At 34.1% G+C, this 12897-nt stretch overlaps 1 protein-coding gene across 1 annotated transcript in view; it reads right to left on the reverse strand.

The window, feature by feature from the left end:
• Positions 1 to 12897, reverse strand: part of GRID2 (glutamate ionotropic receptor delta type subunit 2) — a 4699489-nt gene that overhangs the window by 914346 nt on the left and 3772246 nt on the right. The gene's annotated exons all lie outside the window — the stretch shown is intronic.

The raw sequence follows: 12897 nt of genomic DNA on the forward strand, positions 1-12897 counted from the left end.
ACTTTAAAATCTTTGCTCAAATTTTAGCCAACAGGTTGAAGAATATACTTCCCTCCATTATATCGCATAATCAGTTAGGTTTTATGGTACATAGGCAAACAAGTGATAACACTTACTAGTCACAGCTATCAGATTACTAAAAACAGATAAACATCCCAAATACGTTATTGCCGCAGATGCTAGTAAAACATTCGACAGAGTAAATTTAAACTTTTTATTTAATGTTATGCCTTTATTTGGTTTTCCTGAAGAATTTATTAATAAAGTTAAGGTTTTATATCAGATGGCCTCAACTTCCATTCAGATTAACAATAATAAAACAAAACCTATCCCCATTTCAAATGGCACGAGACAAGGGTGTCCAATTTCTCCTTACCTCTTTAATTTATACCTAGAACCCCTACATTTTTATATATCACAGATATCGTTTCTATAGATTCCAAAAGTATTAAATACTAACAATTATTCGGCATTTGCTGATGACTTAAATATATACTTACAACTCCCCACAACAGATCTTCCTAAAATACTGACAGCCATTGAAAAATTCTCAGAGATTTCAAATTACAAACTAAATCCAAACAAATCCCAACTTTTCCCACTAAATCCCATAAGACATATGCACTTTCACTTCCCAGATAGCAAAATAAAGATAACGTATCAACTAAAATACTTGTGGGTAATATATACTCCCAATTTTAGTGAAATTATTAAAAATAACTTAACCCATACCTGGAATACTATTGAAAATTATACGAACAGATGGAAAATATCAATATGTCTTTGTTATCAAAAAACATTATCGTTAAGATGAACATGCTACCAAGAATTATTTTCCAAATGAACGCTACCTTCACAATTATGCCTTAAAAATTTTATAGACATGGAAAGAAGTATATCCAAATTTACTTGGTATCCTAAATCTACTAGAATCAAATATGAAAAGCTTATACTTCCTAAATCTAAAGGTGGGTTAGGGTTACCTGATTTTAAATTATACTACAGTATTATCCAGGCATATAGACTATGTCAAATCTTAAATTATGAATCAAACACAAATGTATGGTCCCCCTTATGGTCTAGAATTTGGTATGAACTAATTAAGACAATTGGGTGCAATTCTAGGACTCTCCTATTCATAAACTTAAACCAAAACTCTGTTTATGTTAAGAATTTACATCCACTTATTAAACAAATGGTTTTAACTACTCAAAAGCTATTTTCATCTGTACAATTATTAAATGCCCTCCTTCTACTGCAACCTATACTCCTTAATCTTAATTTGCTACTAAATAAATTGATAAACTTGCAAGAGTATCCCTCAATAAGAGATATTACAGTATGGGAAATTTATAAATGGAAGGAATGTGATATTACACAAGTACGAGAGCAATTAAATCTCCCATAGAAATACGTAATTATTATGAACTCACTCAAATACCTTGTAAACACTAAATTTCATACTGAAAACTTTGATAAGCAAGATACTAGTTTGTCCCAGTTAATTCTAAAAAATATAACTACCAAGGGGAAAACAATCTCTAGAGTCTATAAACTTATAAATTATATAAAACATCAGAATTGTACTTTATTCTCCTCATACTGGCAGAAGAAAAACCCACAAATTACTGAACAAAATAAAAAAGATGTCATTGAAAACACGCTCAAATTTAGCCTGCTCTAACAGTTATTCTACACCCAACTTATGATTAACAATAATGCATACTTTACCCCTCAAAAAATTAGTAAATTTAATAACAAATACTCACCTGAATGTCCTCACTGCAAGAAACAACCAGCAGACATTCTGCATGTTATGTGGGAATGTAATAAAGTTCGTAACTTATGGTTTTCACTAGGGGCAAGACTAGAGAAAATGGACTACCAAAAAAGTACTTTATCCTGGAAAACAGTTATACTGCACATAAATATGAATAATCTTCCTAAAGTCTTACAGCATGTCCTCACCACCATATGTTCTCTAGTCAAATTCTGTATTACAAAGAATTGGACTATTGCAACCCCACTCACATGGGAAGGTTTTTAGAAATGTAGCAATCAAATACACTGCCTCCCACAAGCTACTATATGTTACTAAGAAACATAAATATTACCAAGAGTACTGGGGGCTACTTATTAGATTTCATTCTCAAGAGGTAAAAATATTAAATCTAAAAGTGAAATATGCAATATATATAAGACAGTCAATAAGGATATACTTAGAACCTTTTTAACATTGTTATTTTATAAATATTTGCATAGATAAGTTGATTAAAAAGCCACATGCCCTATATAAAAAGGTTTTAGTTCGACTTTCCCTAGTATATGTAATAAACCATTAATGGTACTGTTTTATTCTTCTTATCAATGCAGAATACGTGGTTAGTACAAAAACTGGATTTTTGAAGTGACTTCTTTGTATATATTTTATATAGAATGTTATGTTTTGTTGTATGTTGTGTGTGTATCTTATTGTATAATGTCTTATATGTTGTAACCTAAAAAACTGCAATAAAGAAATTTTTGAAAAAAAAAAGTCATCAGTGGCTTAGTGGGCTAGCAGAAATGCACTCAGCACTTAGTACTGAAGCCTGTTATGATACTGAAACACTTTAATAGACACAAGACAGTAAAATAAGTAAAATTCCATTTTCAGGACTCATCAAAAAGGTTCCATTATGGGCATGCTGTAAAAAAGTAACCATAACAAATCTTATAACCAAAAAACATCAAATAAAGCAAGTACTGATTACCAGCAAAGCATCAATACACAAACAAGCCAAAACAGTCATACCTTCCATAATAACTCATCAAGTTGTGCCAGGAGCAATTTTGATCAGAAGCATATGTGCCTTGTAAAGCTTGCTTTTTGTCTTTACTAAAATATTCCAGCTCTGTGTCTAAAGAGCATTTCATAAATGGGGGTGATTTCTTTTCATTATTTGTGAGGACCTCTTAAAGCCTAGCTCAGAGGAAGAGTGAGTGAGAGAGAGAGAGAGAGATAGAGAGAGAGAGAGAGAGAGAGAGAGAGAGAGACAGATGTCATCTGGGTCATATTACTTAAGTGGCAAAACAAATAATGTTTGATTCAGTTTCAATTTTATACAGGGCAGGGTAGCCTCAATCAGTTTTTATTTATTTTGTTTTCTCTTGTTTTTTTTCTAAATTATAGCATCCACTGTCATAGATGGTACTGCAAAAATAGCATGGTATTACTGGTACTACCATAAGCCCTGTCTTCAATCTTAATTTTATTATCACTTTTACTAAATCCCTTTCCAAGAACATCTGTCTCTCACTCTGACATGCAAATAACTGTGTAATACTGTTGAAAGGCACATTTAGACATGTGGTCTTTCATGCTGAGCAGCACACTTGTTTTTTTCTGTTCATAAAATATACAAGTTAAGCAACTAAACCTTTAAGCTCATGCAAATTCCCTGCCTAGGGAACTGTTAATTTGAATAGAACACAACCATACTTTAGTGGTTTGCCAGAGACAGACAATGGCATAGTAGCCTCAGAGGATATATAAAAAGAAGTGAAATGTTAAAAAGGAGATGTGGTCATTTCTGATGTGACTTGTTGTCAGTGGTTATCTTAGTAGCATATTTGGAAGGCAGATATACCCAGCAGCAGATGGCCTCAGTGTTCTTAGGTGATGTGACATAAAGTCTAAAAAATTTTTCACAGCTTTGTTCTGGCTTGTAAATCTGACAGCTACACGTTCACATCATTTTCTATTGTACCTTACACTTTATTTTACAACTGCCATGGATTTAGGTTTCAGACAGAGTTCTTTGCAAATGTTTTAAGACAATGTAATAATTTATGTTTTCTTTCAGGCAATATTTACAGGTTTTATAATATATTGTGTCAATTCTTATTTTAAATCCAATACGCAGTTCCTTACCGAGATAGCTAACAGAGAAGAGATTAGTAATAATTAATTTTTCTGAAGTGTGGAGTCATAGAACCTGTGCTCAAAGCACAATTTCATAGATAAGGAATTGATTTGGAAAACACACCAGCCTTATTTTTTTTTCTGTTTTGAATCATCCAGCAGTATACCTTAATTTGAAATTGCACAAGCCTGAGGATGGTTGTAATAAGAAACAAATAGACTGGAATATATAAATTAGTCAGACAGGTAAAACTGTAAGCCGGAGCATGTTGCTGTATGCCGTTACTGGAGTCCACTATTTATTCTGGTGTTAGAGAAGAAATACATTATAATAATGCACTACCATGTCACAACATATTTTTTCTTTGCTCTTCTCCTCACTTACAAAATATAGCCCAATAGTTTTTGTCTGTCTGGCATTTTAAAATGTGCAGACATCTACAGCTGGCATATACCTCATCACCATCCAAATTGCAGGCGGTCAAGTTTGGAGTTACCTGCAGCCCTGAGGTTAAAATGGGCTACAGTGATGTAGACCTGAACTTAATTTTTTTCTGGATTCTTTTTCCATTAAGGTTTGTCTAATGCTTCCAGGTACTGTACAGTTCCAGCTACTATTTCTAACTAGCTAACTAACTGACTGACTGACTGACTGACTGACTAACTAACCCACCACTGTTTGTCTTTGGACAGTGATTTGCAGATTTAGAATTTTCGGTTAAGTGACAAGTGAATAAAGGGTAAATATGGAGTTTATTTTAGAAGGATGGTGCTCAAGATTATAACTTCAACGGTGTATTCAAATGCTTGTTTATGTTTCCTTTATGCTGAGCAGGTGTCTGGTACTTCCTGAACCTGTGTCATCTAATCCTGCATTTTATTGAAGTAATAGGTGGAACAAGCAGCTTGCATTTTTTTCTGTAATCTGCAGGAGATTTCAGCAGATAAAGTGACACAGACTGCAATAGACTCAATTGCTATTTGAGGAAAATGGGAAAATAAATCAATAAATAGATAAATGTGCTTATAGTTAAATAAAAAGTAGCAAAAGAGAAATGGATCAATATAAGATTTTTAGAAAAGTATATAATGGTTTGCATACAATATGAGAACGCAGAAGATATAGCACAGTAATAAAACAACAAACAAAAAAAATGTCTGGAGCAAGTCACAAAACGACCACAATTTATTGAAATAAATCAAAACAATTCTTCACCCTAATCCTCTCAGACCTGCGAACATGTTGCATTTCTAAAGGGGGAGACATATCTGTGTAATAGTTCCTTTCTTCACAAATCTCCATTTCATTATGAGAGTTAATGTTGTTATTAGCAGTGGATCTGCCAGGGCCATATTTCCAAACCCATTCTTGGACAAAGGTGGCTAGTGGTTTGCTCTGTTCTCTGCATAATCATGGGTGTCCCTTTCTAATTTTTTGACTTTCCTCTCCTTAATCTTATGGAGTAGAGAGACCATACTGCCTGTAGTACCAATTTCCATATACAGCTGAAACTGTACTTCAGGCTTTAGAAGCCATGAGAAGCCTGAGACCATGCACACTTGCATGGTACAGTGTAGTGTGAGCCATTCCCCAAGCTTCTGTAGGTTTGACTGAAAGTGTTCTGTTTTCAAAAGTAGATTTAATTCAGTGGTGGGTTGGTTGTCCCATAAGCCTGTCCTTCATTTTGGAGGGAGCGAATGGAGGAATGCAACCATGTTTCCTTATAGGTGGAGTTCCTGCACTAGAAAGTCTTATAGCAATGCTCATCCACTGGTATCTCAGACATGTCTCTCTGCTGCCAATAGCAGGTCTAACATACTGATGGATGTGGTGCATTTGATAACATCAATCAGGCTCAATTGCTCCAAGACTCCTTTCAATTCAGTACCTCAGATTATTGACCTACACACTGTTTGTCCCTCTTTTGACATCATTAAAAGGTGCCACTAAGTGACACAGAATCAGGAAGTTACTTGAGTGCTGCTGAGCATACAGTACATACAAACATGTTTTTTAAACTAAATAAATATAGCCACACTGATATAACTAAAACAAAAACTACATATTTTCGAATCAGAAAGCCAACTTTACATGATGAGAGTATAATACAAGCAAAAGAGGTTGGAAAAAATCTCAGCATAATCTTTCAACCATTACCCAATCTCTCCTAAGCAAAAAGGATGACAAAAAGAAAATAAAAATAAACAGCTCACAAATGTATATAGACATTTTGTACATAGTTAAATACAGAACCTATAGTAACAAAAGCATGAGGAAAAACATATAATAGAAGAATGGTACATAAGCAAATTTTACAAAGTTGCATAGTATATGGCCATGTACCATGTGCAAGTTTACAGAATTTGCATTGACAATTGCTACATACAGGTAATACACAAACTAGTTAAACTTGTATTAGACAAAGATTAAATTGATATCATCATAAGTTCATAGGTAGATCTTATCCTTTCTGGTACATTGTTTGCACCACAGCAAATACAATCTTTACTGCTTGCCCCCCCCCCCATTCATAAGGGATAGAATGGTGAGACCAGAAGTGACTTAATGGATCCCTATCTTCTCTTCATGGGAACAGAAATCAGGAACATATGGTTCATAGGTTCATAGGTTCATACTAGGCTATCTGCCCTAGGGCATTTATAAGCCTAGCCAGAATGTGTTTGGCTTTCGCCACCCATTTTAAATTTATTTTGCTATGCCCTTTTTCGAGGTTAGTATACTGTGCCTCTGTCTAACAGTGACACAGAACTGATACCCGAGGTAAACCTACGATCTCCCATCCACTCATCAAGATTCCTCTTGAAGAGAGTCAATGAGGGAAACCATTGTTTATACTCCCTCCAAAATGAAGGACAGGCTTATGGGACCACCAACCCACCACTGAATTAAATCTACTTTTGAAAACAGCCTATGGGAGTTAGGGAGCTGCTGTTTTCAATATGCATTGGAAGCTTATTCCATAGGCATTCCCTGTTGGGGATTTCAATCCTGCCAGCAGGTTCTGTTTACATTCATGATGTCGATTTAGATCTATAGATTGAATATTAGTGGCACTACTGTTTTTTTTAGTGTTTAAGAGATCAAGCAGGACAGGGATGTTCACTGCCTTGTAGACTGGGAATATATATGCAGATAGAGAGACAGGTAGATAATGCTTTGCAGGAAACTAGCAATAACTTTTATACCTGAAAAGCTGCTCCACCCATTTTAACAGCTAGTTAGTATAACCCATTCTACTGTTAAATTAATAGCCTTTTGCCCTACAACTGTCTAATATGTGACTAACTGTTCACTCTCCTTTCAGAGAGTTAATATTTTATTACATCTTCATTTAATTTACTGCCTAGCTTTTTTCACTGTCTTATTCAGTAACTGGCCTTATTATCATTGTTTATACCCAAACCCATCCAATCTCTATTTCTTCTCTCTTCAAGTATTAACATATTCATTGTTTTGATCATCTGACCACAGATTTTTATCTTTCCATACAGTCATGCACAGATTTACTACTTTATTTTCTGTAGCATACCATTCTATTCATTTTCTCATTGTGTTCTCCAACATGCGATAGATTTCATATGAGACCTAATAACAAACACATGTAGCAAGACCTCCTTCACTATGTTGAACTTTATGACAAAGTTTATGTCTAATCCATGTTTTAGAGTGTTTTCTTAACCAGCTTAATTTTGTATGCAGTTAAATCCTGGATTATTAAATTCAAAATAAATAACTTTATGGCTGGGAGTTATTGTGAAATAATGCATAGTGCAGCACTAATAAATGACCATGTAAAGGGAGTGCAAATTATAAGAGAATGCATATCACATTTTTTAGATGTGAGCCACCCTGCACAGCTTACTAAGAAATATTAGTACAGCATATATGTGTGCAACACTCACCTATGGATCCTGGTTATTTGAACTGCTAAATGTTAAATGACCTTTATTAACACATCCATCATTATTATTTCATTTATTAAGCTAAATTATCATCCTCAACATCACTGTTCAGCCCTGTCTAATGCTGCACCTTCTAGAAACATAATTGCTTTGTTTTCTATTTATGGATATATGTTCGATATAAAAATATTAAATAAAACAATATCCAAATCTGAAAACCAATGAAACTTAAAATCAGCATATGAAATTGTTAACATTTTACCTCTTACTAGTATTTCATAAAATTTCCCAAACTTTTTTTAATCAGTACAGATTAAAAATATTAAATATTTATTATGCCTTTTATTTAAGCAATGGATGCACTATACAGCACATAATGAAAAATTTTACTTAGCTCTACTACTTTTAGAAGTTACATGTTTTCTAGCCACTTAAAACATAGCTGTAAACATCTATTGAATTAATCTGACAAAAATAATCCTTTGCAAAGCCAACTTCATCCTTGTTTAATAAATTGCCTTTCAGAAATATTCGATGATTCTCTTTAGTATATGTGTCATTATTTTCATTTTTAGATGTTGCCTTCACCAGTCTAAAACCTTATGCATTACACATTCCATTTCCAATAACACTACTATAGCTCTCTTTCAAACATCTGGGACAAAGGAAATAATAGAAGATGAATTAATTGGTACTGTACAGTTACAACATCAGTAATAACTGTGTCCAGCACATTCAATATTCTGGCTTGTAAATTTCCCAGGCCCATACCTTTGTCAGTGGTGGTGTTTAATAAACTATCTGCTACTAGTTCTGTTTTCGTTAATTTAGCCAACCGTTTCTCAGCCCTCCTTTAAATGTATCCTGACATGTAGGTGTACATGTTCATTCTACTGTATTAAAGTAAATCAGAATAATTAAGTACATTACATCAATACTTTCTAATACTTCTTTATTTAAAATTATTGACTTCTTACATTTTTGTCGTATCAATTAAAAAAATTGTAACCTTTAGCTGTATTTCCATCAATTTGCAATTCTCTAATTTTGCATTTCTTATAAGCTGACATATTTTTTATTACCTACTAACATGAGGATTTATCTTTTCTACAATCAACTTACATTTTTATTTTAACAAATTTTATCCTTCTGAATCTGCTTAAGACTTACAATGCCTGCTACTAACTTTTGTTTTGCTTTTATACATATATGGAATACTACTCTCCAAAATACTAGTCATAAAACCTTCTCATAAATTAAATTTTTTGATCTGAGCCAACCTTTATCTTTTTTTCATACAGCCTTCTGTAAATTTCCTTAGCTAATCCTCTTAATGTCCCAGAAGGTTCATAGGTTCATAGGTTCATAGATTAGTACTAGGCTAACTGCCCTTGTAGGCCATTTTAAGCCTAGTCAATTACCCAATGTAAGAATCAAACCCTGCACCTTGTGTCTATAAGTTACAATTAATCTTTGATCGTGCAAATCCAATAGCATTTATGGTCTCTTACTCATTTAGTTTAGATTTATTATAATTATACATTACAGATTAAATTGAAATCATCAGCTACTATATATCTTCTTTTTTTTTGTTCCCCTCAGACCTCATCTCTACATGCTTAGCTTTCAGTGGCCACTTGCCAGCCATCTTCCTGCCTTCATGGATTTGCTCTGATGTTTCTGGTACCAGTCATAGATTTTAAAGTCCTCTTGGGGGTTTGGTCATCTGTGCTTCTGTTCAGTTTTTACTTTTTTTTTTTATATACCGTACCCAGACCCCACGCCCCCAGATACCCTATCAGTTGATCAAGTTTTCAGAAACTCAAAATTCATATGGTCGAGACCATATGATCGAATTTTTAAAAACTCTAAGCTTTTGAATAAAGATTGTGGTATAGTGTGGATCAGAAAATTTACCCTTTTCTTCACTGTAGTAGGATCGCAGAGTTGGTATATTTAATTTACAGGGGATGTGGAGGGTGCAGCCCACTACATGGGAATGCAGGGGGGTGCTTGCTGGACCATGCATCACCTTAGACAGCATTGCCAAGGAGCAGCCCCCCCCCAAGGATGGACATGCCCATCCCTCCCTGACACTCTGTCAGTCACTCGAGTCACTAATCTAACCCAGGTCAGGTAAGACTTTTCCTTTTATACTACTAGATTGGCTCAGCAGCCACTGCATATTTAAGTCTGAAAGTTGTGGCTTCAGTTTAAAAAAAATACAGTGTACCTTTTGTTTTAATTAAAGGGTTGCTACAAAATGAGGACTGAATTAATTAAAACTGCAGGTGAAAGGAAAAAAATCAGACAATATCTAAGTACTTTTGTTGGTTTGAAATGTAACTCAGAAGCTAACCTGTTTTATAAATGCTGTTTTGAAAATGTGTTGCCACCTCTTGGCCTAGCTTATGGACCATTTTATTTAATCAGTTAACAAAGTAAAATAAATATAAATTCTTAATGTGAATTACAAGATCCGGGCTGTGAGAAAAGCTTGAATGGAAAAAAAAACTCTGGTACCTGAGATATATACAAAGATATAAAATAGATCTGAGACTAGAAGAAAAAACTTGGAATAATGAAAGAATTTACCAGGAGCTGAGCTGTTCTGGTCTTAAAAAAAGAAAGCATAGATGGTGCTGGACAGGTACTCTTCCTAGAACAAATGCCTGCACTCTGCACCAGGATTTTTTCAGACAAAGAAATGCACTTCAGTGTAGCAGATAGATTATAAAATAAAAAGTAGCATCTATGTTGAATTTGATGCTAACATCTATTGAGGCATGACATTTCTGATAATCGAGAGTATTTGTATTGAGACAGAAAACACATAGGCATAAGAGTTCCCTGTAATTTTAGTCCCGATATTTCTCACCACTGTTACTTTCTTTCACTGTCAGGTATACACAAACAAGTTGTATTCTGAAAATGAGCTTTGGCTAATGGAAGATTAAATGCACTACAACATAGTATGTAATTCACAATGTCCATAAAAGAATTTCCATATTAAATTAATGAAAGTGGTTTAGTCAACACTGGACTCGTTGGTGATCTACAAATCACTTAATACATCTTGAATAACAATCTCAGGCCATGCAAAAATCTACTGTTTCTACCCTAAAGGAACAGCATGTCACCTTGTTGCAAATTTCCATCACATATTATGAGCAATCAGTCAGTATAGGCTCTCAGATCATTAATGAATATGGCTCAGAAACAGAACATGATACTGTCAGGCCAAATAATGAGGTTGTAGACTGAAAGGCATGACAGCATCTCCTCAAAGTTTCTTGTTCTGAACAGGACTAAGATTAGCTTGCATTACTTTTATTTATATACATATACAGGAGCATTCTACTTAACTGAAACTGCCAGTTTGTCTCACAAAACGGATGGTTCACAGGTGCACAATATCAATAATCCCTTAAGGTGGAGAATATGCTCAGGATTTGCATGGTCTGAGGCTGTACCTCGGAGAATGCATGTTAGCGTGTCAATGTGTTGTTTCTTTACCTTTTTTTGTTGATGTTTTTAGTGCCAATTGACTGAAGTTGAGATTAATGTGTGTGCGTGTGTGTGCGTGCTTATATATATGTGTTTATATATATATATATATATATATATATATATATATGTTTTATATATATATGTGTGTGTATATATATATATATATATATATATATATATATATATATATATATATATATATTTATATATATATATATATATATATACATATATATATATATACACACACACACACACACACACACACACACACAGATATGAATAGTACAGTATCATTTTATATCTGTAATGTTTTCACATGTTAAACATGAATAATAAAACAAATATAATAAAATTGAAGATAGAATAGTAACCTTTCTTAGCATGTCTTGTGTAAGTCAAGTGCAACAATATCATCCTCTAATAATTTGTTTAAAAAAGCTTAGTTAGTAGCCACTGTAGGTCACTGAGACTTTTGTTGCTAACATCTGGTAATTACTAGTAAGTCTCTACCCAATGCTTCATTTTCCTTGACTATTTTCAGGATGTTTTACACTTGTTTTCCTTTAATTTTAGATCAAGGGTCAAGGTTGTTTGCATCTGTCTTGTAAGGGACCACCTTATTTGTCTAACTTAATATCTCCAGCTAGCTATATATATATATATATATATATATATATATATATATATATATATATATATATATATACATACATAAAAATACCACAGTTTTCATAGAGAGTGTGACTAATTTTGCATTCAAAGCTAGTGGATCAAAAGGAAAAGAAAGCTATGTCATTGTTCTTGTATTACCTATTAGTAAAAATTCCATTTTCAAGAAACTTCACTGATGAAAATGCTACACACTTTAAGCAGACAAATACTATATTGCTTTCCTTAAGAAATCTGAAGTGGGAGGCAGTAACTGTTATGAAACATATTTCAGTTAGAACTGCAGTTTGAGAATGAACTACATTTAATGGTCCATATGCACTTCTAGGCTTCTCAGAGGCAGTGATTTACCTTTCAACAGACTCCATCAAGTACAATTTATAAAGATAGCTTAGTGACCTATGTTTCACTGGCATGTGTTACTTCTTATAAAATTGAGTAAGCCCTGCTGGTGAGGTGCTGCTTAGATATTTTTCTAGGTTCTTTTGCATTCATGCCCACTGACCCTCAAGATTCTTCCTAAAGGAGTTGAGAGCATTTGTTTCTACACATGGGGGTTCTTGTAGATCCATGGAAGAAAGAGCGAGCCAGGCAGGGGGTCTGAAATTAAGAGTGCTATGACAGCTTCTAATGCTATCACTGGCACTCCAGCTCAGAGGGCATTATTATTTGCCTTATCCCCACCCTCGGTAGGATGACATATTATATGGATCACTAGGGAGGCCCACACTGCCTTTCACAAGTAGGGGTTAATGTTTCTATGCACCTGCTACAAACAATGCCTCCAAGCAGTGGATGAATGAGCAGAATGCCACCCTCCCCCAGGCCATGACTTTTTTCACCATCCCACTACTGAGATAATACAGCTCTTTAGGACTGCTACATTC

This window comes from Protopterus annectens, chromosome 2.part0 (assembly GCF_019279795.1).
Source record: "Protopterus annectens isolate FY-2018-M chromosome 2.part0, PAN1.0, whole genome shotgun sequence".
NCBI lineage: Eukaryota > Metazoa > Chordata > Ceratodontiformes > Protopteridae > Protopterus > Protopterus annectens.